The sequence below is a fragment of the Neolamprologus brichardi genome, chromosome 3 (genome assembly GCF_056152115.1).
Source record: "Neolamprologus brichardi isolate AB-2024 chromosome 3, ASM5615211v1, whole genome shotgun sequence".
Taxonomy (NCBI): Eukaryota; Metazoa; Chordata; class Actinopteri; order Cichliformes; family Cichlidae; genus Neolamprologus; species Neolamprologus brichardi.
The window spans coordinates 49,122,501-49,150,059 of NC_142106.1; the positions used below are offsets into that span (position 1 = coordinate 49,122,501).

General features: G+C 47.6%; 13 non-coding genes and 31 pseudogenes across 13 annotated transcripts; 1 reads left to right on the top strand and 43 right to left on the bottom strand.

Moving 5' to 3' along the window:
• Positions 1-623: 623 nt before the first annotated feature.
• Positions 624-742, bottom strand: LOC148105334 (5S ribosomal RNA; annotated as a pseudogene).
• A 390-nt stretch (positions 743-1,132) lies between these two features.
• On the bottom strand, positions 1,133-1,251 carry LOC148105335 (5S ribosomal RNA; annotated as a pseudogene).
• Positions 1,252-1,641: 390 nt separating this feature from the next.
• On the bottom strand, positions 1,642-1,760 carry LOC148105336 (5S ribosomal RNA; annotated as a pseudogene).
• Positions 1,761-2,150: 390 nt separating this feature from the next.
• LOC148105337 (5S ribosomal RNA) lies at positions 2,151-2,269 on the bottom strand (annotated as a pseudogene).
• Positions 2,270-2,659: 390 nt separating this feature from the next.
• Positions 2,660-2,778, bottom strand: LOC148105338 (5S ribosomal RNA; annotated as a pseudogene).
• A 390-nt stretch (positions 2,779-3,168) lies between these two features.
• LOC148105339 (5S ribosomal RNA) lies at positions 3,169-3,287 on the bottom strand. The gene has a single exon (XR_015718851.1). It is a non-coding gene; the product is annotated as a 5S ribosomal RNA (ribosomal RNA).
• Positions 3,288-3,677: 390 nt separating this feature from the next.
• LOC148105340 (5S ribosomal RNA) lies at positions 3,678-3,796 on the bottom strand (annotated as a pseudogene).
• A 390-nt stretch (positions 3,797-4,186) lies between these two features.
• Positions 4,187-4,305, bottom strand: LOC148105341 (5S ribosomal RNA). The gene has a single exon (XR_015718853.1). It is a non-coding gene; the product is annotated as a 5S ribosomal RNA (ribosomal RNA).
• Positions 4,306-4,656: 351 nt separating this feature from the next.
• On the bottom strand, positions 4,657-4,775 carry LOC148105342 (5S ribosomal RNA). Its single transcript, XR_015718854.1, has one exon. It is a non-coding gene; the product is annotated as a 5S ribosomal RNA (ribosomal RNA).
• Positions 4,776-5,165: 390 nt separating this feature from the next.
• LOC148105343 (5S ribosomal RNA) lies at positions 5,166-5,284 on the bottom strand. The gene has a single exon (XR_015718855.1). It is a non-coding gene; the product is annotated as a 5S ribosomal RNA (ribosomal RNA).
• Positions 5,285-5,674: 390 nt separating this feature from the next.
• LOC148105344 (5S ribosomal RNA) lies at positions 5,675-5,793 on the bottom strand (annotated as a pseudogene).
• Positions 5,794-6,183: 390 nt separating this feature from the next.
• On the bottom strand, positions 6,184-6,302 carry LOC148105345 (5S ribosomal RNA). Its single transcript, XR_015718856.1, has one exon. It is a non-coding gene; the product is annotated as a 5S ribosomal RNA (ribosomal RNA).
• Positions 6,303-6,692: 390 nt separating this feature from the next.
• Positions 6,693-6,811, bottom strand: LOC148105346 (5S ribosomal RNA; annotated as a pseudogene).
• A 390-nt stretch (positions 6,812-7,201) lies between these two features.
• LOC148105347 (5S ribosomal RNA) lies at positions 7,202-7,320 on the bottom strand (annotated as a pseudogene).
• A 390-nt stretch (positions 7,321-7,710) lies between these two features.
• On the bottom strand, positions 7,711-7,829 carry LOC148105348 (5S ribosomal RNA; annotated as a pseudogene).
• A 390-nt stretch (positions 7,830-8,219) lies between these two features.
• Positions 8,220-8,338, bottom strand: LOC148105349 (5S ribosomal RNA; annotated as a pseudogene).
• A 390-nt stretch (positions 8,339-8,728) lies between these two features.
• On the bottom strand, positions 8,729-8,847 carry LOC148105350 (5S ribosomal RNA; annotated as a pseudogene).
• A 390-nt stretch (positions 8,848-9,237) lies between these two features.
• Positions 9,238-9,356, bottom strand: LOC148105351 (5S ribosomal RNA). The gene has a single exon (XR_015718857.1). It is a non-coding gene; the product is annotated as a 5S ribosomal RNA (ribosomal RNA).
• Positions 9,357-9,745: 389 nt separating this feature from the next.
• Positions 9,746-9,854, bottom strand: LOC148105352 (5S ribosomal RNA; annotated as a pseudogene).
• Positions 9,855-10,244: 390 nt separating this feature from the next.
• Positions 10,245-10,363, bottom strand: LOC148105353 (5S ribosomal RNA). The gene has a single exon (XR_015718858.1). It is a non-coding gene; the product is annotated as a 5S ribosomal RNA (ribosomal RNA).
• A 1,671-nt stretch (positions 10,364-12,034) lies between these two features.
• On the bottom strand, positions 12,035-12,153 carry LOC148105354 (5S ribosomal RNA; annotated as a pseudogene).
• Positions 12,154-12,543: 390 nt separating this feature from the next.
• LOC148105355 (5S ribosomal RNA) lies at positions 12,544-12,662 on the bottom strand. The gene has a single exon (XR_015718859.1). It is a non-coding gene; the product is annotated as a 5S ribosomal RNA (ribosomal RNA).
• Positions 12,663-13,052: 390 nt separating this feature from the next.
• LOC148105356 (5S ribosomal RNA) lies at positions 13,053-13,171 on the bottom strand (annotated as a pseudogene).
• A 390-nt stretch (positions 13,172-13,561) lies between these two features.
• Positions 13,562-13,680, bottom strand: LOC148105357 (5S ribosomal RNA; annotated as a pseudogene).
• Positions 13,681-14,070: 390 nt separating this feature from the next.
• LOC148105358 (5S ribosomal RNA) lies at positions 14,071-14,189 on the bottom strand. The gene has a single exon (XR_015718919.1). It is a non-coding gene; the product is annotated as a 5S ribosomal RNA (ribosomal RNA).
• Positions 14,190-14,578: 389 nt separating this feature from the next.
• Positions 14,579-14,697, bottom strand: LOC148105359 (5S ribosomal RNA; annotated as a pseudogene).
• A 390-nt stretch (positions 14,698-15,087) lies between these two features.
• On the bottom strand, positions 15,088-15,206 carry LOC148105360 (5S ribosomal RNA; annotated as a pseudogene).
• An 889-nt stretch (positions 15,207-16,095) lies between these two features.
• On the bottom strand, positions 16,096-16,214 carry LOC148105361 (5S ribosomal RNA; annotated as a pseudogene).
• A 384-nt stretch (positions 16,215-16,598) lies between these two features.
• LOC148105362 (5S ribosomal RNA) lies at positions 16,599-16,717 on the bottom strand (annotated as a pseudogene).
• A 384-nt stretch (positions 16,718-17,101) lies between these two features.
• LOC148105363 (5S ribosomal RNA) lies at positions 17,102-17,220 on the bottom strand (annotated as a pseudogene).
• Positions 17,221-17,610: 390 nt separating this feature from the next.
• Positions 17,611-17,729, bottom strand: LOC148105364 (5S ribosomal RNA). The gene has a single exon (XR_015718860.1). It is a non-coding gene; the product is annotated as a 5S ribosomal RNA (ribosomal RNA).
• Positions 17,730-18,119: 390 nt separating this feature from the next.
• Positions 18,120-18,238, bottom strand: LOC148105365 (5S ribosomal RNA; annotated as a pseudogene).
• A 390-nt stretch (positions 18,239-18,628) lies between these two features.
• Positions 18,629-18,747, bottom strand: LOC148105366 (5S ribosomal RNA; annotated as a pseudogene).
• Positions 18,748-19,136: 389 nt separating this feature from the next.
• On the bottom strand, positions 19,137-19,255 carry LOC148105367 (5S ribosomal RNA). The gene has a single exon (XR_015718689.1). It is a non-coding gene; the product is annotated as a 5S ribosomal RNA (ribosomal RNA).
• A 384-nt stretch (positions 19,256-19,639) lies between these two features.
• LOC148105368 (5S ribosomal RNA) lies at positions 19,640-19,758 on the bottom strand (annotated as a pseudogene).
• Positions 19,759-20,148: 390 nt separating this feature from the next.
• On the bottom strand, positions 20,149-20,267 carry LOC148105369 (5S ribosomal RNA; annotated as a pseudogene).
• Positions 20,268-20,657: 390 nt separating this feature from the next.
• On the bottom strand, positions 20,658-20,776 carry LOC148105370 (5S ribosomal RNA; annotated as a pseudogene).
• Positions 20,777-21,160: 384 nt separating this feature from the next.
• LOC148105371 (5S ribosomal RNA) lies at positions 21,161-21,279 on the bottom strand (annotated as a pseudogene).
• Positions 21,280-21,669: 390 nt separating this feature from the next.
• On the bottom strand, positions 21,670-21,788 carry LOC148105372 (5S ribosomal RNA; annotated as a pseudogene).
• A 390-nt stretch (positions 21,789-22,178) lies between these two features.
• Positions 22,179-22,297, bottom strand: LOC148105373 (5S ribosomal RNA; annotated as a pseudogene).
• A 390-nt stretch (positions 22,298-22,687) lies between these two features.
• Positions 22,688-22,806, bottom strand: LOC148105374 (5S ribosomal RNA; annotated as a pseudogene).
• Positions 22,807-24,851: 2,045 nt separating this feature from the next.
• LOC148105375 (5S ribosomal RNA) lies at positions 24,852-24,970 on the bottom strand. Its single transcript, XR_015718861.1, has one exon. It is a non-coding gene; the product is annotated as a 5S ribosomal RNA (ribosomal RNA).
• A 389-nt stretch (positions 24,971-25,359) lies between these two features.
• LOC148105376 (5S ribosomal RNA) lies at positions 25,360-25,478 on the bottom strand (annotated as a pseudogene).
• Positions 25,479-27,235: 1,757 nt separating this feature from the next.
• Positions 27,236-27,354, top strand: LOC148105377 (5S ribosomal RNA). Its single transcript, XR_015718862.1, has one exon. It is a non-coding gene; the product is annotated as a 5S ribosomal RNA (ribosomal RNA).
• Positions 27,355-27,559: the final 205 nt, after the last annotated feature.

Here is a 27,559-nt window from a genome sequence, read left to right on the forward strand (position 1 = left end):
ATTTCTTACTCTTCTTACCCTTCCTCTCCCCCCTCCTCGTCCTCCTCTCCCCCCTTCTCATCCTCCTCTTGCTCCTCCTTGTCCTTGTCGTCCTCTTCATCCTACTTCTTCACCTCCACGTCCTCTTCCTCGGCCTCCTCTACTTCTCACTCTTCCTGCTCCCTCCATTGTACTCCACACACAGAGCTTACCTGTATTATAGTGCTTAGGCTGATTGCAAAGTGAACTAATTATCTAAAAAAGTTTTCACAAGTGAAAGTGTGCCAGACAGTTGGCAAAATAGTGTTAATGATAGCCATACATGTGTATAATTTTGCTAGGAGTGTGTTGGAAATTTGGTAATTGAGTGTAAGCAGTGAGTTGTGTTTAAAGTTCTGCAAAAAGAGTGTTGTGCAGTGAATTGTGCCTACAGTTTTGCAAAGTGTGTGTTACAAAATTGCAAACTGAGTGCAAAGCAGTGTTTGTGCTTTTAGATTTGCAAACTCAGTGAGTGGTTTTGCTATAGGTATTAATAGTTTTAGGAATTGTGCTATAAGAATCACAGTTAGGGTTTAAGCATTCAGAAAAAACTGTAATACACCCCTTCTCTGGATCAAAAGCAGTTCAATGACATGAAAATGAAAGGCTTACAGCACCAGGTATTCCCAGGCAGTCTCCCATCCAAGTACTAACCAAGCCCAGCCCTGCTTAGCTTCCGAGATCAGACGAGGTCAGGCGTGCTCAGGGTGGTATGGCCGTAAGGTGCTGCACCCAGCACAATGTGTCAATTTATGAAATCAAGTGATGAGGTGGCCAGTACCTGAAGTTACGAACACAATCCTATAACCCTACTTGCATCCTTGCCTAATACCCTAAGCCAAAGACTCAGTTTAGCATTTATCCAGCAGCACAGGCCCTGGATTTTTGAAGATGGCCTCAGGAACCAGCACAGGGCCTGGTGTGGTGTAGTTAGCCTCGGCCAGCAGCACTGGCCCTGGTGTGTTGTAGGTGGCCTCAGCCAGCAGAACAAGATATTGGTGAAAACAGCCAAAAGCAATGTCGTTAATGTGCCCTCATTAATGGGCAGCTGCTTTGGGTCTTTTAATACACCCCTTCTCTGGATCAAAAGCAGTTCAATGACATGAAAATGAAAGGCTTACAGCACCAGGTATTCCCAGGCAGTCTCCCATTCAAGTACTAACCAAGCCCAGCCCTGCTTAGCTTCCGAGATCAGACGAGGTCAGGCGTGCTCAGGGTGGTATGGCCGTAAGCTGCTGCCCACAGCACAATGTGTCAATTTATGGAATCAAGTGATGAGGTGGCCAGTACCTGAAGTTACGAACACAATCCTATAAGCCTACCTGCATGCTTGCCTAATACCCTAAGCCAAAGACTCAGTTTAGCATTTATCCAGCAGCACAGGCCCTGGATTTTTGAAGATGGCCTCAGGAACCAGCACAGGGCCTGGTGTGGTGTAGTTAGCCTCGGCCAGCAGCACTGGCCCTGGTGTGTTGTAGGTGGCCTCAGCCAGCAGAACAAGACATTGGTGAAAACAGCCAAAAGCAATGTCGTTAATGTGCCCTCATTAATGGGCAGCTGCTTTGGGTCTTTTAATACACCCCTTCTCTGGATCAAAAGCAGTTCAATGACATGAAAATGAAAGGCTTACAGCACCAGGTATTCCCAGGCAGTCTCCCATCCAAGTACTAACCAAGCGCAGCCCTGCTTAGCTTCCGAGATCAGACGAGGTCAGGCGTGCTCAGGGTGGTATGGCCGTAAGCTGCTGCCCACAGCACAATGTGTCAATTTATGGAATCAAGTGATGAGGTGGCCAGTACCTGAAGTTACGAACACAATACTATAACCCTACCTGCAGGCTTGCCTAATACCCTAAGCCAAAGACTCAGTTTAGCATTTATCCAGCAGCACAGGTCCTGGATTTTTGAAGATGGCCTCAGGAACCAGCACAGGGCCTGGTGTGGTGTAGTTAGCCTCGGCCAGCAGCACTGGCCCTGGTGTGTTGTAGGTGGCCTCAGCCAGCAGAACAAGACATTGGTGAAAACAGCCAAAAGCAATGTCGTTAATGTGCCCTCATTAATGGGCAGCTGCTTTGGGTCTATTAATACACCCCTTCTCTGGATCAAAAGCAGTTCAATGACATGAAAATGAAAGGCTTACAGCACCAGGTATTCCCAGGCACTCTCCCATCCAAGTACTAACCAAGCCCAGCCCTGCTTAGCTTCCGAGATCAGACGAGGTCAGGCGTGCTCAGGGTGGTATGGCCGTAAGCTGCTGCCCACAGCACAATGTGTCAATTTATGGAATCAAGTGATGAGGTGGCCAGTACCTGAAGTTACGAACACAATCCTATAACCCTACCTGCATGCTTGCCTAATACCCTAAGCCAAAGACTCAGTTTAGCATTTATCCAGCAGCACAGGCCCTGGATTTTTGAAGATGGCCTCAGGAACCAGCACAGGGCCTGGTGTGGTGTAGTTAGCCTCGGCCAGCAGCACTGGCCCTGGTGTGTTGTAGGTGGCCTCAGCCAGCAGAACAAGACATTGGTGAAAACAGCCAAAAGCAATGTTGTTAATGTGCCCTCATTAATGGGCATCTGCTTTGGGTCTTTTAATACACCTCTTCTCTGGATCAAAAGCAGTTCAATGACATGAAAATGAAAGGCTTACAGCACCAGGTATTCCCAGGCAGTCTCCCATCCAAGTACTAAACAAGCCCAGCCCTGCTTAGCTTCCGAGATCAGACGAGGTCAGGCGTGCTCAGGGTGGTATGGCCGTAAGCTGCTGCCCCCAGCACAATGTGTCAATTTATGGAATCAAGTGATGAGGTGGCCAGTACCTGAAGTTACGAACACAATCCTATAACCCTACCTGCATGCTTGCCTAATACCCTAAGCCAAAGACTCAGTTTAGCATTTATCCAGCAGCACAGGCCCTGGATTTTTGAAGATGGCCTCAGGAACCAGCACAGGGCCTGGTGTGGTGTAGTTAGCCTCGGCCAGCAGCACTGGCCCTGGTGTGTTGTAGGTGGCCTCAGCCAGCAGAACAAGACATTGGTGAAAACAGCCAAAAGCAATGTTGTTAATGTGCCCTCATTAATGGGCATCTGCTTTGGGTCTTTTAATACACCCCTTCTCTGGATCAAAAGCAGTTCAATGACATGAAAATGAAAGGCTTACAGCACCAGGTATTCCCAGGCAGTCTCCCATCCAAGTACTAACCAAGCCCAGCCCTGCTTAGCTTCCGAGATCAGACGAGGTCAGGCGTGCTCAGGGTGGTATGGCCGTAAGCTGCTGCCCACAGCACAATGTGTCAATTTATGGAATCAAGTGATGAGGTGGCCAGTACCTGAAGTTACGAACACAATCCTATAACCCTACCTGCATGCTTGCCTCATACCCTAACCCAAAGACTCAGTTTAGCATTTATCCAACCGCACAGGACCTGGATTTTTGAAGATGGCCTCAGGAACCAGCACAGGGCCTGGTGTGGTGTAGTTAGCCTCGGGCAGCAGCACTGGCCCTGGTGTGTTGTAGGTGGCCTCAGCCAGCAGAACAAGACATTGGTGAAAACAGCCAAAAGCAATGTCGTTAATGTGCCCTCATTAATGGGCAGCTGCTTTGGGTCTTTTAATACACCCCTTCTCTGAATCAAAAGCAGTTCAATGACATGAAAATGAAAGGCTTACAGCACCAGGTATTCCCAGGCACTCTCCCATCCAAGTACTAACCAAGCCCAGCCCTGCTTAGCTTCCGAGATCAAACGAGGTCAGGCGTGCTCAGGGTGGTATGGCCGTAAACTGCTGCCCACAGCACAATGTGTCAATTTATGGAATCAAGTGATGAGGTGGCCAGTACCTGAAGTTACGAACACAATCCTATAACCCTACCTGCATGCTTGCCTAATACCCTAAGCCAAAGACTCAGTTTAGCATTTATCCAGCAGCACAGGCCCTGGATTTTTGAAGATGGCCTCAGGAACCAGCACAGGGCCTGGTGTGGTGTAGTTAGCCTCGGCCAGCAGCACTGGCCCTGGTGTGTTGTAGGTGGCCTCAGCCAGCAGAACAAGACATTGGTGAAAACAGCCAAAAGCAATGTCGTTAATGTGCCCTCATTAATGGGCAGCTGCTTTGGGTCTTTTAATACACCCCTTCTCTGGTTCAAAAGCAGTTCAATGACATGAAAATGAAAGGCTTACAGCACCAGGTATTCCCAGGCAGTCTCCCATCCAAGTACTAACCAAGCCCAGCCCTGCTTAGCTTCCGAGATCAGACGAGGTCAGGCGTGCTCAGGGTGGTATGGCCGTAAGCTGCTGCCCACAGCACAATGTGTCAATTTATGGAATCAAGTGATGAGGTGGCCAGTACCTGAAGTTACGAACACAATCCTATAACCCTACCTGCATGCTTGCCTAATACCCTAAGCCAAAGACTCAGTTTAGCATTTATCCAGCAGCACAGGCCCTGGATTTTTGAAGATGGCCTCAGGAACCAGCACTGGCCCTGGTGTGTTGTAGGTGGCCTCAGCCAGCAGAACAAGACATTGGTGAAAACAGCCAAAAGCAATGTTGTTAATGTGCCCTCATTAATGGGCATCTGCTTTGGGTCTTTTAATACACCCCTTCTCTGGATCAAAAGCAGTTCAATGACATGAAAATGAAAGGCTTACAGCACCAGGTATTCCCAGGCAGTCTCCCATCCAAGTACTAACCAAGCCCAGCCCTGCTTAGCTTCCGAGATCAGACGAGGTCAGGCGTGCTCAGGGTGGTATGGCCGTAAGCTGCTGCCCACAGCACAATGTGTCAATTTATGGAATCAAGTGATGAGGTGGCCAGTACCTGAAGTTACGAACACAATCCTATAACCCTACCTGCATGCTTGCCTCATACCCTAACCCAAAGACTCAGTTTAGCATTTATCCAACCGCACAGGACCTGGATTTTTGAAGATGGCCTCAGGAACCAGCACAGGGCCTGGTGTGGTGTAGTTAGCCTCGGGCAGCAGCACTGGCCCTGGTGTGTTGTAGGTGGCCTCAGCCAGCAGAACAAGACATTGGTGAAAACAGCCAAAAGCAATGTCGTTAATGTGCCCTCATTAATGGGCAGCTGCTTTGGGTCTTTTAATACACCCCTTCTCTGAATCAAAAGCAGTTCAATGACATGAAAATGAAAGGCTTACAGCACCAGGTATTCCCAGGCAGTCTCCCATCCAAGTACTAACCAAGCCCAGCCCTGCTTAGCTTCCGAGATCAGACGAGGTCAGGCGTGCTCAGGGTGGTATGGCCGTAAGCTGCTGCCCACAGCACAATGTGTCAATTTATGGAATCAAGTGATGAGGTGGCCAGTACCTGAAGTTACGAACACAATCCTATAACCCTACCTGCATGCTTGCCTAATACCCTAAGCCAAAGACTCAGTTTAGCATTTATCCAGCAGCACAGGCCCTGGATTTTTGAAGATGGCCTCAGGAACCAGCACAGGGCCTGGTGTGGTGTAGTTAGCCTCGGCCAGGAGCACTGGCCCTGGTGTGTTGTAGGTGGCCTCAGCCAGCAGAACAAGACATTGGTGAAAACAGCTAAAAGCAATGTTGTTAATGGGCCCTCATTAATGGGCAGCTGCTTTGGGTCTATTAATACACCCCTTCTCTGGATCAAAAGCAGTTCAATGACATGAAAATGAAAGGCTTACAGCACCAGGTATTCCCAGGCACTCTCCCATCCAAGTACTAACCAAGCCCAGCCCTGCTTAGCTTCCGAGATCAGACGAGGTCAGGCGTGCTCAGGGTGGTATGGCCGTAAGCTGCTGCCCACAGCACAATGTGTCAATTTATGGAATCAAGTGATGAGGTGGACAGTACCTGAAGTTACGAACACAATCCTATAACCCTACCTGCATGCTTGCCTAATACCCTAAGCCAAAGACTCAGTTTAGCATTTATCCAGCAGCACAGGCCCTGGATTTTTGAAGATGGCCTCAGGAACCAGCACAGGGCCTGGTGTGGTGTAGTTAGCCTCGGCCAGCAGCACTGGCCCTGGTGTGTTGTAGGTGGCCTCAGCCAGCAGAACAAGACATTGGTGAAAACAGCCAAAAGCAATGTTGTTAATGTGCCCTCATTAATGGGCATCTGCTTTGGGTCTTTTAATACACCCCTTCTCTGGATCAAAAGCAGTTCAATGACATGAAAATGAAAGGCTTACAGCACCAGGTATTCCCAGGCAGTCTCCCATCCAAGTACTAACCAAGCCCAGCCCTGCTTAGCTTCCGAGATCAGACGAGGTCAGGCGTGCTCAGGGTGGTATGGCCGTAAGCTGCTGCCCACAGCACAATGTGTCAATTTATGGAATCAAGTGATGAGGTGGCCAGTACCTGAAGTTACGAACACAATCCTATAACCCTACCTGCATGCTTGCCTAATACCCTAAGCCAAAGACTCAGTTTAGCATTTATCCAGCACCACAGGCCCTGGATTTTTGAAGATGGCCTCAGGAACCAGCACAGGGCCTGGTGTGGTGTAGTTAGCCTCGGCCAGGAGCACTGGCCCTGGTGTGTTGTAGGTGGCCTCAGCCAGCAGAAGAAGACATTGGTGAAAACAGCCAAAAGCAATGTTGTTAATGTGCCCTCATTAATGGGCATCTGCTTTGGGTCTTTTAATACACCCCTTCTCTGGATCAAAAGCAGTTCAATGACATGAAAATGAAAGGCTTACAGCACCAGGTATTCCCAGGCAGTCTCCCATCCAAGTACTAAACAAGCCCAGCCCTGCTTAGCTTCCGAGATCAGACGAGGTCAGGCGTGCTCAGGGTGGTATGGCCGTAAGCTGCTGCCCACAGCACAATGTGTCAATTTATGGAATCAAGTGATGAGGTTGCCAGTACCTGAAGTTACGAACACAATCCTATAACCCTACCTGCAGGCTTGCCTAATACCCTAAGCCAAAGACTCAGTTTAGCATTTATCCAGCAGCACAGGTCCTGGATTTTTGAAGATGGCCTCAGGAACCAGCACAGGGCCTGGTGTGGTGTAGTTAGCCTCGGCCAGCAGCACTGGCCCTGGTGTGTTGTAGGTGGCCTCAGCCAGCAGAACAAGACATTGGTGAAAACAGCCAAAAGCAATGTCGTTAATGTGCCCTCATTAATGGGCAGCTGCTTTGGGTCTTTTAATACACCCCTTCTCTGGATCAAAAGCAGTTCAATGACATGAAAATGAAAGGCTTACAGCACCAGGTATTCCCAGGCAGTCTCCCATCCAAGTACTAAACAAGCCCAGCCCTGCTTAGCTTCCGAGATCAGACGAGGTCAGGGGTGCTCAGGGTGGTATGGCCGTAAGCTGCTGCCCACAGCACAATGTGTCAATTTATGGAATCAAGTGATGAGGTGGCCAGTACCTGAAGTTACGAACACAATCCTATAACCCTACCTGCAGGCTTGCCTAATACCCTAAGCCAAAGACTCAGTTTAGCATTTATCCAGCAGCACAGGCCCTGGATTTTTGAAGATGGCCTCAGGAACCAGCACAGGGCCTGGTGTGGTGTAGTTAGCCTCGGCCAGCAGCACTGGCCCTGGTGTGTTGTAGGTGGCCTCAGCCAGCAGAACAAGACATTGGTGAAAACAGCCAAAAGCAATGTTGTTAATGGGCCCTCATTAATGGGCATCTGCTTTGGGTCTTTTAATACACCCCTTCTCTGGATCAAAAGCAGTTCAATGACATGAAAATGAAAGGCTTACAGCACCAGGTATTCCCAGGCAGTCTCCCATCTAAGTACTAAACAAGCCCAGCCCTGCTTAGCTTCCGAGATCAGACGAGGTCAGGCGTGCTCAGGGTGGTATGGCCGTAAGCTGCTGCCCACAGCACAATGTGTCAATTTATGGAATCAAGTGATGAGGTTGCCAGTACCTGAAGTTACGAACACAATCCTATAACCCTACCTGCAGGCTTGCCTAATACCCTAAGCCAAAGACTCAGTTTAGCATTTATCCAGCAGCACAGGTCCTGGATTTTTGAAGATGGCCTCAGGAACCAGCACAGGGCCTGGTGTGGTGTAGTTAGCCTCGGCCAGCAGCACTGGCCCTGGTGTGTTGTAGGTGGCCTCAGCCAGCAGAACAAGACATTGGTGAAAACAGCCAAAAGCAATGTCGTTAATGTGCCCTCATTAATGGGCAGCTGCTTTGGGTCTTTTAATACACCCCTTCTCTGGATCAAAAGCAGTTCAATGACATGAAAATGAAAGGCTTACAGCACCAGGTATTCCCAGGCAGTCTCCCATCCAAGTACTAAACAAGCCCAGCCCTGCTTAGCTTCCGAGATCAGACGAGGTCAGGGGTGCTCAGGGTGGTATGGCCGTAAGCTGCTGCCCACAGCACAATGTGTCAATTTATGGAATCAAGTGATGAGGTGGCCAGTACCTGAAGTTACGAACACAATCCTATAACCCTACCTGCAGGCTTGCCTAATACCCTAAGCCAAAGACTCAGTTTAGCATTTATCCAGCAGCACAGGCCCTGGATTTTTGAAGATGGCCTCAGGAACCAGCACAGGGCCTGGTGTGGTGTAGTTAGCCTCGGCCAGCAGCACTGGCCCTGGTGTGTTGTAGGTGGCCTCAGCCAGCAGAACAAGACATTGGTGAAAACAGCCAAAAGCAATGTCGTTAATGTGCCCTCATTAATGGGCAGCTGCTTTGGGTCTATTAATACACCCCTTCTCTGGATCAAAAGCAGTTCAATGACATGAAAATGAAAGGCTTACAGCACCAGGTATTCCCAGGCACTCTCCCATCCAAGTTCTAACCAAGCCCAGCCCTGCTTAGCTTCCGAGATCAGACGAGGTCAGGCGTGCTCAGGGTGGTATGGCCGTAAGCTGCTGCCCACAGCACAATGTGTCAATTTATGGAATCAAGTGATGAGGTGGCCAGTACCTGAAGTTACGAACACAATCCTATAACCCTACCTTCATGCTTGCCTAATACCCTAAGCCAAAGACTCAGTTTAGCATTTATCCAGCAGCACAGGCCCTGGATTTTTGAAGATGGACTCAGGAACCAGCACAGGGCCTGTTGTGGTGTAGTTAGCCTCGGCCAGCCGCACTGGCCCTGGTGTGTTGTAGGTGGCCTCAGCCAGCAGAACCAGACATTGGTGAAAACAGCCAAAAGCAATGTCGTTAATGTGCCCTCATTAATGGGCAGCTGCTTTGGGTCTTTTAATACACCCCTTCTCTGGATCAAAAGCAGTTCAATGACATGAAAATGAAAGGCTTACAGCACCAGGTATTCCCAGGCAGTCTCCCATCCAAGTACTAACCAAGCCCAGCCCTGCTTAGCTTCCGAGATCAGACGAGGTCAGGCGTGCTCAGGGTGGTATGGCCGTAAGCTGCTGCCCACAGCACAATGTGTCAATTTATGGAATCAAGTGATGAGGTGGCCAGTACCTGAAGTTACGAACACAATCCTATAACCCTACCTGCATGCTTGCCTAATACACTAACCCAAAGACTCAGTTTAGCATTTATCCAGCAGCACAGGACCTGGAATTTGAAGATGGCCTCAGGAACCAGCACAGGGCCTGGTGTGGTGTAGTTAGCCTCGGCCAGCAGCACTGGCCCTGGTGTGTTGTAGGTGGCCTCAGCCAGCAGAACAAGACATTGGTGAAAACAGCCAAAAGCAATGTTGTTAATGTGCCCTCATTAATGGGCATCTGCTTTGGGTCTTTTAATACACCCCTTCTCTGGATCAAAAGCAGTTCAATGACATGAAAATGAAAGGCTTACAGCACCAGGTATTCCCAGGCAGTCTCCCATCCAAGTACTAACCAAGCCCAGCCCTGCTTAGCTTCCGAGATCAGGCGTGCTCAGGGTGGTATGGCCGTAAGCTGCTGCCCACAGCACAATGTGTCAATTTATGGAATCAAGTGATGAGGTGGCCAGTACCTGAAGTTACGAACACAATCCTAAAACCCTACCTGCATGCTTGCCTAATACCCTAAGCCAAAGACTCAGTTTAGCATTTATCCAGCAGCACAGGCCCTGGATTTTTGAAGATGGCCTCGAGAACCAGCACAGGGCCTGGTGTGGTGTAGTTAGCCTCGGCCAGCAGCACTGGCCCTGGTGTGTTGTAGGTGGCCACAGCCAGCAGAACAAGACATTGGTGAAAACAGCCAAAAGCAATGTCGTTAATGTGCCCTCATTAATGGGCAGCTGCTTTGGGTCTTTTAATACACCCCTTCTCTGGATCAAAAGCAGTTCAATGACATGAAAATGAAAGGCTTACAGCACCAGGTATTCCCAGGCAGTCTCCCATCCAAGTACTAACCAAGCCCAGCCCTGCTTAGCTTCCGAGATCAGACGAGGTCAGGCGTGCTCAGGGTGGTATGGCCGTAAGCTGCTGCCCACAGCACAATGTGTCAATTTATGGAATCAAGTGATGAGGTGGCCAGTACCTGAAGTTACGAACACAATCCTATAACCCTACCTGCATGCTTGCCTAATACCCTAACTCAAAGACTCAGTTTAGCATTTATCCAGCAGCACGGGCCCTGGATTTTTGAAGATGGCCTCAGGAACCAGCACAGGGCCTGGTGTGTTGTAGGTGGCCTCAGCCAGCAGAACAAGACATTGGTGAAAACAGCCAAAAGCAATGTCGTTAATGTGCCCTCATTAATGGGCAGCTGCTTTGGGTCTTTTACATTTTTTTCTGAATGCTTAAACACTAACTGTGATTCTTATAGCACAATTTCTAAAACTATTAATACTTATAGCAAAACCACTCACTGAGTTTGCAAAACTAAAAGCACAAACACTGCTTTGCACTCAGTTTGCCATTTTGTAACACACACTTTGCAAACCTGTAGCTACAATCCACTGCACAGCACTCTTTTTGCAGAACTGTAAACACAACTCACTGCTTTACACTCAATTTCCAAATGATCAACACACTCCTAGCAAAACTATACACATTTATGGCTATTATTTACACTATTTTGCCAACTGTCTGGCACACTGTCACATGTAAAAACTTTTTTAGATAATTAGTTCACTTTGCAATCAGCCCAAGCACTATAATACAGGTAAGCTCTGTGTGTGGAGTACAATTGACGGAGCAGGAAGAGTGAGAAGTAGAGGAGGCCGAGGAAGAGGACGTGGAGGTGAAGAAGTAGGATGAAGAGGACGACAAGGACAAGGAGGAACAAGAGGAGGACGAGGAGGAGGGAGAGGACGAGGAGGGGGGAGAGGAAGGGTTAGAAGAGTAAGAAATAGAATTGCTGATGACATCAGAGCTACAATAGTGGAGCATGTAATCAACCGTGGAGTGACCCTGAGGGAAGCTGGCCGACGGGTCCAGCCTAACTCGAGCCGCTACACTGTAGCAAGCATCATAAGGACATTTTGAAATGAGAATCGGTGAGTACTGTCACTTTGCACTAAGATTTGTAGCACTGCCATATGCTAATGAGAAACACAACAATACCATAGATGTAAAAATACTGAAATTGTTACTTTACAGAATTGCTAGATGACCAGATGCTGGGGGCAGAGGACGCATGTTCACTGCAGACCAAGAAACCCATATAGTCAACATGGCGATTGTAAATAATCCTATACTTGGAAATAAACACTTGTGTTTGTTTTGATGTGTGTAAATAAACACCAGTACTTGAATTTTGGATCCCTCCATGTTTACAGACCTATGACAAAAGTATGAGCTCAAACTGACATGGCCTAGCTTGTGCACAGAGAAAGCAAAAGCCAGATGTGTTTTGTATTCATACCATGAGTGTGCAGTTGGCGCATTATGTGCTTAGTAGATGATGGCTTGTGTGTACTGTTTGATACGAAAACACCATTTTTACGAAGGTGTGAAGAGTTAATCTAGCTGTGTTCGCTTTTGCAAGAGAACTACAATGTTTTGATAATTGGGTGACAGGTTTTCTTATTTGTGTGTAGAATTTTGCAAAAATAGCCAATAGTTACAAAAAATGTGCTTAAGCAATCAGAAAAAACTGTAATACACCCCTTCTCTGGATCAAAAGCAGTTCAATGACATGAAAATGAAGGGCTTACAGCACCAGGTATTCCCAGGCAGTCTCCCATCCAAGTACTAACCAAGCCCAGCCCTGCTTAGCTTCCGAGATCAGACGAGGTCAGGCGTGCTCAGGGTGGTTTGGCCGTAAGCTGCTGCCCACAGCACAATGTGTCAATTTATGGAATCAAGTGATGAGGTGGCCAGTACCTGATGTGACGAACACAATCCTATAACCCTACCTGCAAGCTTGCCTCATACCCTAACCCAAAGACTCAGTTTAGCATTTATCCAGCAGCACAGGACCTGGATTTTTGAAGATGGCCTCAGGAACCAGCACAGGGCCTGGTGTGGTGTGGTTAGCCTTGGCCAGCAGCACTTGCCCTGGTGTGTTGTAGGTGGCCTCAGCCAGCAGAACAAGACATTGGTGAAAACAGCCAAAAGCAATGTCGTTAATGTGAGCTCATTAATGGGCAGCTGCTTTGGGTCTTTTAATACACCCCTTCTCTGGATCAAAAGCAGTTCAATGACATGAAAATGAAAGGCTTACAGCACCAGGTATTCCCAGGCAGTCTCCCATCCAAGTACTAACCAAGCCCAGCCCTGCTTAGCTTCCGAGATCAGACGAGGTCAGGCGTGCTCAGGGTGGTATGGCCGTAAGCTGCTGCCCACGGCACAATGTGTCAATTTAAGGAATCAAGTGATGAGGTGGCCATTACCTGAAGTTACGAACACAATCCTATAACCCTACCTGCATGCTTGCCTAATACCCTAAGCCAAAGACTCAGTTTAGCATTTATCAAGCAGCACAGGCCCTGGATTTTTGAAGATGGCCTCAGGAACCAGCACAGGGCCTGGTGTGGTGTATTTAGCCTCGGCCAGCAGCACTGGCCCTGGTGTGTTGTAGGTGGCCTCAGCCAGCAGAACAAGACATTGGTGAAAACAGCCAAAAGCAATGTCGTTAATGTGCCCTCATTAATGGGCAGCTGCTTTGGGTCTTTTAATACACCCCTTCTCTGGATCAAAAGCAGTTCAATGACATGAAAATGAAAGGCTTACAGCACCAGGTATTCCCAGGCAGTCTACCATCCAAGTACTAACCAAGCCCAGCCCTGCTTAGCTTCCGAGATCAGACGAGGTCAGGCGTGCTCAGGGTGGTATGGCCGTAAGCTGCTGCCCACAGCACAATGTGTCAATTTATGGAATCAAGTGATGAGGTGGCCAGTACCTGAAGTTACGAACAAAATCCTATAACCCTACCTTCATGCTTGCCTAATACCCTAACCCAAAGACTCAGTTTAGCATTTATCCAGCAGCACAGGCCCTGGATTTTTGAAGATGGCCTCAGGAACCAGAACAGGGCCTGGTGTGGTGTAGTTAGCCTCGGCCAGCAGCACTGGCCCTGGTGTGTTGTAGGTGGGCTCAACCAGCAGAACAAGACATTGGTGAAAACAGCCAAAAGCAATGTCGTTAATGTGCCCTCATTAATGGGAAGCTGCTTTGGGTCTTTTAATACACCCCTTCTCTGAATCAAAATAAGTTCAATGACATGAAAATGAAAGGCTTACAGCACCAGGTATTCCCAGGCAGTCTCCCATCCAAGTACTAACCACGCCCAGCCCTGCTTAGCTTACGAGATCAGACGAGGTCAGGAGTGCTCAGGGTGGTATGGCCGTAAGCTGCTGCCTACAGCACAATGTGTCAATTTATGGAATCAAGTGATGAGGTGGCCAGTACCTGAAGTTACGAACACAATCCTATAACCCTACCTGCATGCTTGCCTCATACCCTAACCCAAAGACTCAGTTTAGCATTTATCCAGCAGCACAGGCCCTGGATTTTTGAAGATGGCCTCAGGAACCAGCACAGGGCCTGGTGTGGTGTAGTTAGCCTCGGCCAGCAGCACTGGCCCTGGTGTGTTGTAGGTGGCCTCAGCCAGCAGAACAAGACATTGGTGAAAACAGCCAAAAGCAATGTCGTTAATGTGCCCTCATTAATGGGCAGCTGCTTTGGGTCTTTTAATACACCCCTTCTCTGGATCAAAAGCAGTTCAATGACATGAAAATGAAAGGCTTACAGCACCAGGTATTCCCAGGCAGTCTCCCATCCAAGTACTAACCAAGCCCAGCCCTGCTTAGCTTCCGAGATCAGACGAGGTCAGGAGTGCTCAGGGTGGTATGGCCGTAAGCTGCTGCCCACAGCACAATGTGTCAATTTATGGAATCAAGTGACGAGGTGGCCAGTACCTGAAGTTACGAACACAATCCTATAACCCTACCTGCATGCTTGCCTAATACCCTAAGCCAAAGACTCAGTTTAGCATTTATCCAGCAGCACCGGACCTGGAATTTGAAGATGGCCTCAGGAACCAGCACAGGGCCTGGTGTGGTGTAGTTAGCCTCGGCCAGCAGCACTGGCCCTGGTGTGTTGTAGGTGGCCTCAGCCAGCAGAACAAGACATTGGTGAAAACAGCCAAAAGCAATGTTGTTAATGTGCCCTCATTAATGGGCATCTGCTTTGGGTCTTTTAATACACCCCTTCTCTGGATCAAAAGCAGTTCAATGACATGAAAATGAAAGGCTTACAGCACCAGGTATTCCCAGGAAGTCTCCCATTCAAGTACTAACCAAGCCCAGCCCTGCTTAGCTTCCGAGATCAGACGAGGTCAGGCGTGCTCAGGGTGGTATGGCCGTAAGCTGCTGCCCACAGCACAATGTGTCAATTTATGGAATCAAGTGATGAGGTGGCCAGTACCTGAAGTTACGAACACAATCCTATAACCCTACCTGCATGCTTGCCTAATACCCTAAGCCAAAGACTCAGTTTAGCATTTATCCAGCATCACAGGCCTTGGATTTTTGAAGATGGCCTCAGGAACCAGCACAGGGCCTGGTGTGGTGTAGTTAGCCTCGGCCAGCAGCACTGGCCCTGGTGTGTTGTAGGTGGCCTCAGCCAGCAGAACAAGACATTGGTGAAAACAGCCAAAAGCAATGTTGTTAATGTGCCCTCATTAATGGGCATCTGCTTTGGGTCTTTTAATACACCCCTTCTCTGGATTAAAAGCAGTTCAATGACATGAAAATGAAAGGCTTACAGCACCAGGTATTCCCAGGCAGTTTCCCATCCAAGTACTAACCAAGCCCAGCCCTGCTTAGCTTCCGAGATCAGACGAGGTCAGGCGTGCTCAGGGACGTATGGCCATAAGCTGCTGCCCACAGCACAATGTGTCAATTTATGGAATCAAGTGATGAGGTGGCCAGTACCTGAAGTTACGAACACAATCCTATAACCCTACCTGCATGCTTCCCTAATACCCTAAGCCAAAGACTCAGTTTAGCATTTATCCAGCAGCACAGGCCCTGGATTTTTGAAGATGGCCTCAGGAACCAGCACCGGGCCTGGTGTGGTGTAGTTAGCCTCGGCCAGCAGCACTGGCCCTGGTGTGTTGTAGGTGGCCTCAGCCAGCAGAACAAGACATTGGTGAAAACAGCCAAAAGCAATGTTGTTAATGTGCCCTCATTAATGGGCAGCTGCTTTGGGCCTTTTAATACACCCCTTCTCTGGATCAAAAGCAGTTCAATGACATGAAAATGAAAGGCTTACAGCACCAGGTATTCCCAGGCAGTCTCCCATCCAAGTACTAACAAAGCCCAGCACTGCTTAGCTTCCGAGATCAGACGAGGACAGGGTGGTATGGCCGTAAGCTGCTGCCCACAGCACAATGTGTCAATTTATGGAATCAAGTGATGAGGTGGCCAGTACCTGAAGTTACGAACACAATCCTATAACCCTACCTGCATGCTTGCCTAATACCCTAAGCCAAAGACTCAGTTTAGCATTTATCCAGCAGCACAGGTCCTGGATTTTTGAAGATGGCCTCAGGAACCAGCACAGGGCCTGGTGTGGTGTAGTTAGCCTCGGCCAGCAGCACTGGCCCTGGTGTGTTGTAGGTGGCCTCAGCCAGCAGAACAAGACATTGGTGAAAACAGCCAAAAGCAATGTCGTTAATGTGCCCTCATTAATGGGCAGCTGCTTTGGGTCTTTTAATACACCCCTTCTCTGAATCAAAAGCAGTTCAATGACATGAAAATGAAAGGCTTACAGCACCAGGTATTCCCAGGCAGTCTCCCATCCAAGTACTAACCAAGCCCAGCCCTGCTTAGCTTCCGAGATCAGACGAGGTAAGGCGTGCTCAGGGTGGTATGGCCGTAAGGTGCTGCCCACAGCACAATGTGTCAATTTATGGAATCAAGTGATGAGGTGGCCAGTACCTGAAGTTACAAACACAATCCTATAGCCCTACCTACATGCTTGCCTAATACCCTAAGCCAAAGACTCAGTTTAGCATTTATCCAGCAGCAGAGGCCCTGGATTTTTGAAGATGGCCTCAGGAACCAGCACAGGGCCTGGTGTGGTGTAGTTAGCCTCGGCCAGCAGCACTGGCCCTGGTGTGTTGTAGGTGGCCTCAGCCAGCAGAACAAGACATTGGTGAAAACAGCCAAAAGCAATGTCGTTAATGTGCCCTCATTAATGGGCAGCTGCTTTGGGTCTTTTAATACACCCCTTCTCTGAATCAAAAGCAGTTCAATGACATGAAAGGCTTACAGCACCAGGTATTCCCAGGCAGTCTCCCATCCAAGTACTAACAGAGCCTAGCCCTGCTTAGCTTCCGAGATCAGAGGAGGTCAGGCGTGCTCAGGGTGGTATGGCCGTAAGCTGCTGCCCACAGCACAATGTGTCAATTTATGGAATCAAGTGATGAGGTGGCCAGTACCTGAAGTTACGAACACAATCCTATAACCCTACCTGCATGCTTGCCTAATACCCTAAGCCAAAGACTCAGTTTAGCATTTATCCAGCAGCACAGGCCCTGGATTTTTGAAGATGGCCTCAGGAACCAGCACAGGGCCTGGTGTGGTGTAGTTAGCCTCGGCCAGCAGCACTGGCCCTGGTGTGTTGTAGGTGGCCTCAGCCAGCAGAACAAGACATTGGTGAAAAAAGCCAAAAGCAATGTCGTTAATGTGCCCTCATTAATGGGCAGCTGCTTTGGGTCTTTTAATACACCCCTTCTCTGAATCAAAAGCAGTTCAATGACATGAAAGGCTTACAGCACCAAGTATTCCCAGGCAGTCTCCCATCCAAGTACTAACAGAGCCTAGCCCTGCTTAGCTTCCGAGATCAGACGAGGTCAGGCGTGCTCAGGGTGGTATGGCCGTAAGCTGCTGCCCACAGCACAATGTGTCAATTTATGGAATCAAGTGATGAGGTGGCCAGTACCTGAAGTTACGAACACAATCCTATAACCCTACCTGCATGCTTGCCTAATACCCTAAGCCAAAGACTCAGTTTAGCATTTATCCAGCAGCACGGGCCCTGGATTTTTGAAGATGGCCTCAGGAACCAGCACAGGGCCTGGTGTGGTGTAGTTAGGCTCGGCCAGCAGCACTGGCCCTGGTGTGTTGTATGTGGCCTCAGCCAGCAGAACAAGACATTGGTGAAAACAGCCAAAAGCAATGTTGTTAATGTGCCCTCATTAATGGGCAGCTGCTTTGGGTCTTTTAATACACCCCTTCTCTGGATCAAAAGCAGTTCAATGACATGAAAAAGAAAGGCTTACAGCACCAGGTATTCCCAGGCAGTCTCCCATCCAAGTACTAACCAAGCCCAGCCCTGCTTAGCTTCCGAGATCAGACGAGGTCAGGCGTGCTCAGGGTGGTATGGCCGTAAGCTGATTTCCACAGCACAATGTGTCAATTTATGGAATCAAGTGATGAGGTGGCCAGTACCTGAAGTTACGAACACAATCCTATAACCCTACCTGCATGCTTGCCTAATACCCTAAGCCAAAGACTCAGTTTAGCATTTATCCAGCAGCACAGGCCCTGGATTTTTGAAGATGGCCTCAGGAACCAGCACAGGGCCTGGTGTGGTGTAGTTAGGCTCGTCCAGCAGCACTGGCCCTGGTGTGTTGTAGGTGGCCTCAGCCAGCAGAACAAGACATTGGTGAAAACAGCCAAAAGCAATGTTGTTAATGTGCCCTCATTAATGGGCAGCTGCTTTGGGTCTTTTAATACACCCCTTCTCTGGATCAAAAGCAGTTCAATGACATGAAAATGAAAGGCTTACAGCACCAGGTATTCCCAGGCAGTCTTCCATCCAAGTACTAACCAAGCCGAGCTCTGCTTAGCTTCCGAGATCAGACGAGGTCAGGCGTGCTCAGGGTGGTATGGCCGTAAGCTGCTGCCCACAGCACAATGTGTCAATTTATGGAATCAAGTGATGAGGTGGCCAGTACCTGAGGTTACGAAAACAATCCTATAACCCTACCTGCATGCTTGCCTAATACCCTAAGCCAAAGACTCAGTTTAGCATTTAACCAGCAGCACAGGCCCTGGATTTTTGAAGATGGCCTCAGGAACCAGCACAGGGCCTGGTGTGGTGTAGTTAGCCTCGGCCAGCAGCACTGGCCCTGGTGTGTTGTAGGTGGCCTCAGCCAGCAGAACAAGACATTGGTGAAAACAGCCAAAAGCAATGTTGTTAATGTGCCCTCATTAATGGGCAGCTGCTTTGGGTCTTTTAATACACCCCTTCTCTGGATCAAAAGCAGTTCAATGACAAGAAAATGAAAGGCTTACAGCACCAGGTATTACCAGGCAGTCTCCCATCCAAGTACTAACCAAGCCCAGCCCTGCTTAGCTTCCGAGATCAGACGAGGTCAGGCGTGCTCAGGGTGGTATGGCCGTAAGCTGCTGCCCACAGCACAATGTGTCAATTTATGGAATCAAGTGATGAGGTGGCCATTACCTGAAGTTACGAAGAATATCCTATAACCCTACCTGCATGCTTGCCTAATACCCTAAGCCAAAGACTCAGTTTAGCATTTATCCAGCAGCACAGGACCTGGAATTTGAAGATGGCCTCAGGAACCAGCACAGGGCCTGGTGTGGTGTAGTTAGCCTCGGCCAGCAGCACTGGCCCTGGTGTGTTGTAGGTGGCCTCAGCCAGCAGAACAAGACATTGGTGAAAACAGCCAAAAGCAATGTTGTTAATGTGTCCTCATTAATGGGCAGCTGCTTTGGGTCTTTTAATACACCCCTTCTCTGGATCAAAAGCAGTTCAATGACATGAAAATGAAAGGCTTACAGCACCAGGTATTCCCAGGAAGTCTCCCATCCAAGTACTAACCAAGCCCAGCCCTGCTTAGCTTCCGAGATCAGACGAGGTCAGGCGTGCTCAGGGTGGTATGGCCGTAAGCTGCTGCCCACAGCACAATGTGTCAATTTATGGAATCAAGTGATGAGGTGGCCAGTACCTGAAGTTATGAACACAATCCTATAACCCTACCTGCATGCTTGCCTAATACCCTAAGCCAAAGACTCAGTTTAGCATTTATCCAGCAGCACAGGCCCTGGATTTTTGAAGATGGCCTCAGGAACCAGCACAGGGCCTGGTGTGGTGTAGTTAGCCTCGGCCAGCAGCACTGGTCCTGGTGTGTTGTATGTGGCCTCAGCCAGCAGAACAAGACATTGGTGAAAACAGCCAAAAGCAATGTCGTTAATGTGCCCTCATTAATGGGCAGGTGCTTTGGGTCTTTTAATACACCCCTTCTCTGGATCAAAAATAGTTCAATGACATGAAAGGTTTACAGCACCAGATATTCCCAGGCAGTCTCCCATCCAAGTACTAACCAAGCCCAGCCCTGCTTAACTTCCGAGATCAGACGAGGTCAGGCGTGCTCAGGGTGGTATGGCCGTAAGCTGATGCCCACAGCACAATGTGTCAATTTATGGAATCAAGTGATGAGGTGGCCAGTACCTGAAGTTACGAAGACAATCCTATAACCTTACCTGCATGCTTGCCTCATACCCTAAGCCAAAGACTCAGTTTAGCATTTATCCAGCAGCACAGGCCCTGGATTTTTGAAGATGGCCTCAGGAACCAGCACAGGGCCTGGTGTGGTGTAGTTAGCCTTGGCCAGCAGCACTGGCCCTGGTGTGTTGTAGGTGGCCTCAGCCAGCAGAACAAGACATTGGTGAAAACAGCCAAAAGCAATGTCGTTAATGTGCCCTCATTAATGGGCAGCTGCTTTGGGTCTTTTAATACACCCCTTCTCTGGATCAAAAGCAGTTCAATGACATGAAAATGAAAGGCTTACAGCACCAGGTATTCCCAGGTAGTCTCCCATCCAAGTACTAACCAAGCCCAGCCCTGCTTAGCTTCCGAGATCAGACGAGGTCAGGCGTGCTCAGGGTGGTATGGCCGTAAGATGCTGCCCACAGCACAACGTGTCAATTTATGGAATCAAGTGATGAGGTGGCCAGTACCTGAAGTTACGAACACAATCCTATAACCCTACCTGCATGCTTGCCTAATACCCTAAGCCAAAGACTCAGTTTGGCATTCATCCAGCAGCACAGGGCCTGGATTTTTGAAGATGGCCTCAGGAACCAGCACAGGGCCTGGTGTGGTGTAGTTAGCCTCGGCCAGCAGCACTGGCCCTGGTGTGTTGTAGGTGGCCTCAGCCAGCAGAACAAGACATTGGTGAAAACAGCCAAAAGCAATGTCGTTAATGTGCCCTCATTAATGGGCAGCTGCTTTGGGTCTTTTAATACACCCCTTCTCTGGATCAAAAGCAGTTCAATGACATGAAAATGAAAGGCTTAGAGCACCAGGTATTCCCAGGCAGTCTCCCATCCAAGTACTAACCAAGCCCAACCCTGCTTAGCTTACGAGATCAGACGAGGTCAGGCGTGCTCAGGGTGGTATGGCCGTAAGCTGCTGCCCACAGCACAATGTGTCAATTTATGGAATCAAGTGATGAGGTGGCCAGTACCTGAAGTTATGAACACAATCCTATAACCCTACCTGCATGCTTGCCTAATACCCTAAGCCAAAGACTCAGTTTAGCATTTATCCAGCAGCACAGGCCCTGGATTTTTGAAGATGGCCTCAGGAACCAGCACAGGGCCTGGTGTGGTGTAGTTAGCCTCGGCCACCAGCACTGGCCCTGGTGTGTTGTATGTGGCCTCAGCCAGCAGAACAAGACATTGGTGAAAACAGCCAAAAGCAATGTCGTTAATGTGCCCTCATTAATGGGCAGGTGCTTTGGGTCTTTTAATACACCCCTTCTCTGGATCAAAAGTAGTTCAATGACATGAAAGGTTTACAGCACCAGATATTCCCAGGCAGTCTCCCATCCAAGTACTAACCAAGCCCAGCCCTGCTTAACTTCCGAGATCATACGAGGTCAGGCGTGCTCAGGGTGGCTTGGCCGTAAGCTGCTACCCACAGCACAATGTGTCAATTTATGGAATCAAGTGATGAGGTGGCCAGTACCTGAAGTTACGAACACAATCCTATAACCCTACCTGCATGCTTGCCTAATACCCTAACCCAAAGACTCAGTTTAGCATTTATCCAGCAGCACAGGCCCTGGAATTTTGAAGATGGCCTCAGGAACCAGCACAGGGCCTGGTGTGGTGTAGTTAGCCTCGGCCAGCAGCACTGGCCCTGGTGTGTTGTAGGTGGCCTCAGCCAGCAGAACAAGACATTGGTGAAAACAGCCAAAAGCAATGTCGTTAATGTGCCCTCATTAATGGGCAGCTGCTTTGGGTCTTTTAATACACCCCTTCTCTGGATCAAAAGCAGTTCAATGACATGAAAATGAAAGGCTTACAGCACCAGGTATTCCCAGGCAGTCTCCCATCCAAGTACTAACCAAGCCCAGCCCTGCTTAGCTTCCAAGATCAGACGAGGTCAGGCGTGCTCAGGGTGGTATGGCCGTAAGCTGCTGCTCACAGCACAATGTGTCAATTCATGGAATTAAGTGATGAGGTGGCCAGTACCTGAAGTTACGAACACAATCCTATAACCCTACCTGCATGCTTGCCTAATACCCTAAGCCAAAGACTCAGTTTAGCATTTATCCAGCAGCACAGGCCCTGGATTTTTGAAGATGGCCTCAGGAACCAGCACAGGGCCTGGTGTGGTGTAGTTAGCCTCGGCCAGCAGCACTGGCCCTGGTGTGTTGTAGGTGGCCTGAGCCAGCAGAACAAGTCATTGGTGAAAACAGCCAAAAGCAATGTCGTTAATGTGCCCTCATTAATGGGCAGCTGCTTTGGGTCTTTTAATACACCCCTTCTCTGGATCAAAAGCAGTTCAATGACATGAAAATGAAAGGCTTACAGCACCAGGTATTCCCAGGCAGTCTCCCATCCAAGTACTAACCAAGCCCAGCCCTGCTTAGCTTCCGAGATCAGACGAGGTCAGGCGTGCTCAGGGGGGTTTGGCCGTAAGCTGCTGCCCACAGCACAATGTGTCAATTTATGGAATCAAGTGATGAGGTGGCCAGTACCTGATGTTACGAACACAATCCTATAACCCTACCTGCATGCTTGCCTCATACCCTAACCCAAAGACTCAGTTTAGCATTTATCCAGCAGCACAGGACCTGGATTTTTGAAGATGGCCTCAGGAACCAGCACAGGGCCTGGTGTGGTGTGGTTAGCCTTGGCCAGCAGCACTTGCCCTGGTGTGTTGTAGGTGGCCTCAGCCAGCAGAACAAGACATTGGTGAAAACAGCCAAAAGCAATGTTGTTAATGTGCCCTCATTAATGGGCAGCTGCTTTGGGTCTTTTAATACACCCCTTCTCTGGATCAAAAGCAGTTCAATGACATGAAAATGAAAGGCTTACAGCAGCAGGTATTCCCAGGCAGTCTCCCATCCAAGTACTAACCAAGCCCAGCCCTGCTTAGCTTCCGAGATCAGACGAGGTCAGGCGTGCTCAGGGTGGTATGGCCGTAAGCTGCTGCCCACAGCACAATGTGTCAATTTAACCTTCCTCTCGTGTTAGGGTCGTCACCGACCCATTTTAAATTTCAAATGCATAAAACAAATCACAAACATTTGTTTATTGTATCAAGGCTTTTTGACTTTGTCAGGAACCTCTATTTCTACAAAATAAAACAAAAAAAAATATTTTCACTAAATTATAAAATGCCCTAGTTGAAATTATGACATTTGTGTTGTTAGGGTCGGTTTCGACCCAGGTATAATATTATGAGTATAAAGCAATAATTAAAGCCAAAACTGAAATCATAAGTGTACTGTCAGCTAAAACATTGACAGCAAGCTCCTCTCCTAATCATATGAGCTTTAGGGGATTCTTATTTTGCGTGTTTTTTGCAGTATACCTGCACAAAAACAAAACAAAATAAAGACGGGACATGTCAAGAATTCACTCATTTGAGTGGCCATTTGACTTCCAGAGTGCACATTTACAATTTGCAGCATACAAAAATGAGAAGAAGATTCACAGTGAGCCAAGTTCTGCATCATATTTTTGGTGAAAATAAAGGAGAGGACACAGAGCAGCATAGCGATTCAGATGGGCAGGTTTCTAGGAGGAAGACAATGTGGACTATCATGCAGAAGACACAGACACATCTGATCATTTTCTGGGCAACGATGTCACTTCACACATTTGATATCATTTTGATTCAGGAGTCCTCAGATTTGAGACCAGACCAAGGTCTGACAAGCTTGCTCCCATCAGGGATGTCTGGGAAAGATGGGTGCAGCTTCTTTCCCTGATGTTCATCAGCCAGAGGTGACAGTGGATGAACGTCTTGTCCACTTTTCGAGGAAAATGCCCCTACCGGCAATACATACCCAGTAAGCCAGGGAAATACGGCAGAAAAATCTGGGAAGCCTGTGATGCAAAAACCAACTATGCCTGGAATGTACAGATTTTCACAGTCAAAGCTGCGAGTGGCACCCCTGAGAAAAAACAATGAAAATGTGTGGTCCTCGATATGACCACTGGACTGCAGGATCACAATATCAGCTGTAATATTTTATTTTTTACCAGATATGACCTCGGACAAGAACTTCACAAAGGAAACTTCACAAAGATGTAGCTGTATCATTGGGAAGTGATAAAAAGCCCACAATTACCCACGATTATAACCAAAAGAAAGGACGAGTGGACTTTTTCTTTTTTTTCAGTTTATATTAAAGGTCCACTGCTAAAAAACAACATTTTTTTTTGTCTTTTCTTGATGTAAATATCTATGGGTCGAAATTGACCCGTAACACCATAGATGTCATTTTAGTAATTAATCTTAAAATGAAAAAAATCAATAAAACAGATTTATTTAAGAGATGTGTCCTATACCCCTCAGTAATAGTCAGGTAACACAAAAACCTTTTATTTATTAATATTATTCTCTTGAGGTTAATTTTACAATTTTTTTTAATCGAAATCGAGGGGTATAGTGACAAAAAAAAGACCCACAGGCCCACACCAAAAGTATTAAAACCAACATTTTCATGGATAAGGAAGTCTAACAATATAACCAAGAGATGAGAAACAAATTGGATGATCACTTATTGTTTTTAGTGTATTTTATAACTGATTTAATTCACGGGTCAAAACCGACCCGTTAACATAAGAGATGATAACAGAAAGCTAACACAAGAGGAGGGTTAAGGAATCAAGTGATGAGGTGGCCATTACCTGAAGTTACGAACACAATCCTATAACCCTACCTGCATGCTTGCCTAATACCCTAAGCCAAAGACTCAGTTTAGCATTCATCCAGCAGCACAGGCCCTGGATTTTTGAAGATGGCATCAGGAACCAGCACAGGGCCTGGTGTGGTGTAGTTAGCCTCAGCCAGCAGCACTGGCCCTGGTGTGTTGTAGGTGGCCTCAGCCAGCAGAACAAGACATTGGTGAAAACAGCCAAAAGCAATGTGGTTAATGTGCCCTCATTAATGGGCAGCTGCTTTGGGTCTTTTAATACACCCCTTCTCTGGATCAAAAGCAGTTCAATGACATGAAAATGAAAGGCTTACAGCACCAGGTATTCCCAGGCAGTCTCCCATCCAAGTACTAACCAAGCCCAGCCCTGCTTAGCTTCCGAGATCAGACGAGGTCAGGCGTGCTCAGGGTGGTATGGCCGTAAGCTGCTGCCCACAGCACAATGTGTCAATTTATGGAATCAAGTGATGAGGTGGCCAGTACCTGAAGTTACGAACACAATCCTATAACCGTACCTGCATGCTTGCCTAATACCCTAAGCCAAAGACTCAGTTTAGCATTTATCCAGCAGCACAGGACCTGGAATTTGAAGATGGCCTCAGGAACCAGCACAGGGCCTGGTGTGGTGTAGTTAGCCTCGGCCAGCAGCACTGGCCCTGGTGTTTAATAGGTGGCCTCAGCCAGCAGAACAAGACATTGGTGAAAACAGCCAAAAGCAATGTTGTTAATGTGCCCTCATTAATGGGCAGCTGCTTTGGGTCTTTTAATACACCCCTTCTCTGGATCAAAAGCAGTTCAATGACATGAAAATGAAAGGCTTAGAGCACCAGGTATTCCCAGGCAGTCTCCCATTCAAGTACTAACCAAGCCCAGCCCTGCTTAGCTTCCGAGATCAGACGAGGTCAGGCGTGCTCAGGGTGGTATGGCCGCAAGTTGTTGCCCACAGCACAATGTGTCAATTTATGGAATCAAGTGATGAGGTGGCCAGTACCTGAAGTTACGAACACAATCCTATAACCCTACCTGCATGCTTGCCTAATACCCTAACCCAAAGACTCAGTTTAGCATTTATCCAGCAGCACAGGCCCTGGATTTTTGAAGATGGCCTCAGGAACCAGCACAGGGCCTGGTGTGGTGTAGTTAGCCCCTAACAGTGATTTTCATATTAATGAAGACAGGAAATGGGACGGGAAATACGGGAAATGATGAAAATAGAATAAAGTTTTGTTTTTTCTCTAAAGTGTGTTTATCAAATTTAAATAATTGAACGTGTGAGTTACAGTGTAAACTAGAAAAATTTGCATTTCCTGCGAAAATGCTGTGTGGATGCTTTAAAGCTGAAGCTTTCTGCTGAAAACTGCTTAAAAAGCTGAAAATAGCTGAAGAAGCTGAAGTCAGTATCTGAAAAGTTGTTGAAATTGTAATAACTTTGTAGATGAATAACAACTGAGCAAAAATATAATAACTTTGAAGAAACTTAAGAAGAAACATAAAGTGTTTGCAAAAATCCTATATGAAAAGGGGAATATAGCAGAAATGTTGTAACTCAGTAGAAACATAGTAACTTGGCAGAAATAGTACAACATGGCAAAAGTGTTGTAATACAGCAGAAATGTTAATATGTAGCACAAACCTAAAAACTTTGAAAAATGTTGTAAGAGTACAACTTAATATACAGTAGTATAATAGTAACACGTAGTAGAAATGCAAAACAGGAACTGAAATAGTATAATTCAGCAGAAAAGTAATAACTTTAGCAGAAATATTGGAAATGCAAAACGGCCAGCTTCAAAAAGCTGAAGTTCTAGCTAATGTTTCTGCTAAGGCAGAAACATTAGAAAAGTTACAAAGGAACTGCCGGCAGATACACAAAGCTAAGGCAAAAATGACATGCCTAGCAATGTTTACAAATAGGAACACACACAGACACATAACCCATGTTCAGAAAACAATGCGTACAAACATAGATGCAAGCATATACACAGACATAGAAACACATACACACAAGGGCACACAGAGACAAACAGAGCATGAAGTGTCCTGTAAGTTTCTGTGCCAGTCAATAAGTCTGAATCTGGTCAAGTTGAAATCACTAATGGATGCTGGTCACCAACGAATAAAAATTGAGTCACAAAGCACACACAAACACACACACTTCTGTAAAGTTATGAGAAATTCAAAAACTTTTTCAAAAACTGACATCGGCTTCTTCAGGGGTTTTTTTCAGCTTTATATTTTCAACTGTATCTATGAGAGTCAAAAAGCCTGGATCTGCTCAAGTTGAATCCACCAATCAAAGCCTTTCATTTTCATGTCATTGAACTGCTTTTGATCCAGAGAAGGGGTGTATTAAAAGACCCAAAGCAGCTGCCCATTAATGAGGGCACATTAACGACATTGCTTTTGGCTGTTTTCACCAATGTCTTGTTCTGCTGGCTGAGGCCACCTACAACACACCAGGGCCAGTGCTGCTGGCCGAGGCTAACTACACCACACCAGGCCCTGTGCTGGTTCCTGAGGCCATCTTCAAAAGTCCAGGGCCTGTGCTGCTGGATAAATGCTAAACTGAGTCGTTGGGTTAGGGTATTAGGCAAACATGCAGGTAGGGTTATAGGATTGTGTTTGTAACTTCAGGTACTGGCCACCTCATCACTTGATTCCATAAATTGACACATTGTGCTGTGGGCAGCAGCTTACGGCCATACCACCCTGAGCACGCCTGACCTCGTCTGATCTCGGAAGCTAAGCAGGGCTGGGCTTGGTTAGTACTTGGATGGGAGACTGCCTGGGAATACCTGGTGCTGTAAGCCTTTCATTTTCATGTCATTGAACTGCTTTTGATCCAGAGAAGGGGTGTATTACAGTTTTTTCTAATGGCTTCAACCCTAACTGTGATTCCTATAGCACAATTCCTAAAACTATTAATACTTATAGCAAAACCACTCACTGAGTTTGCAAAACTAAAAGCACAAACACTTCTTTGCACTCAGTTTGCAATTTTGTAACACACACTTT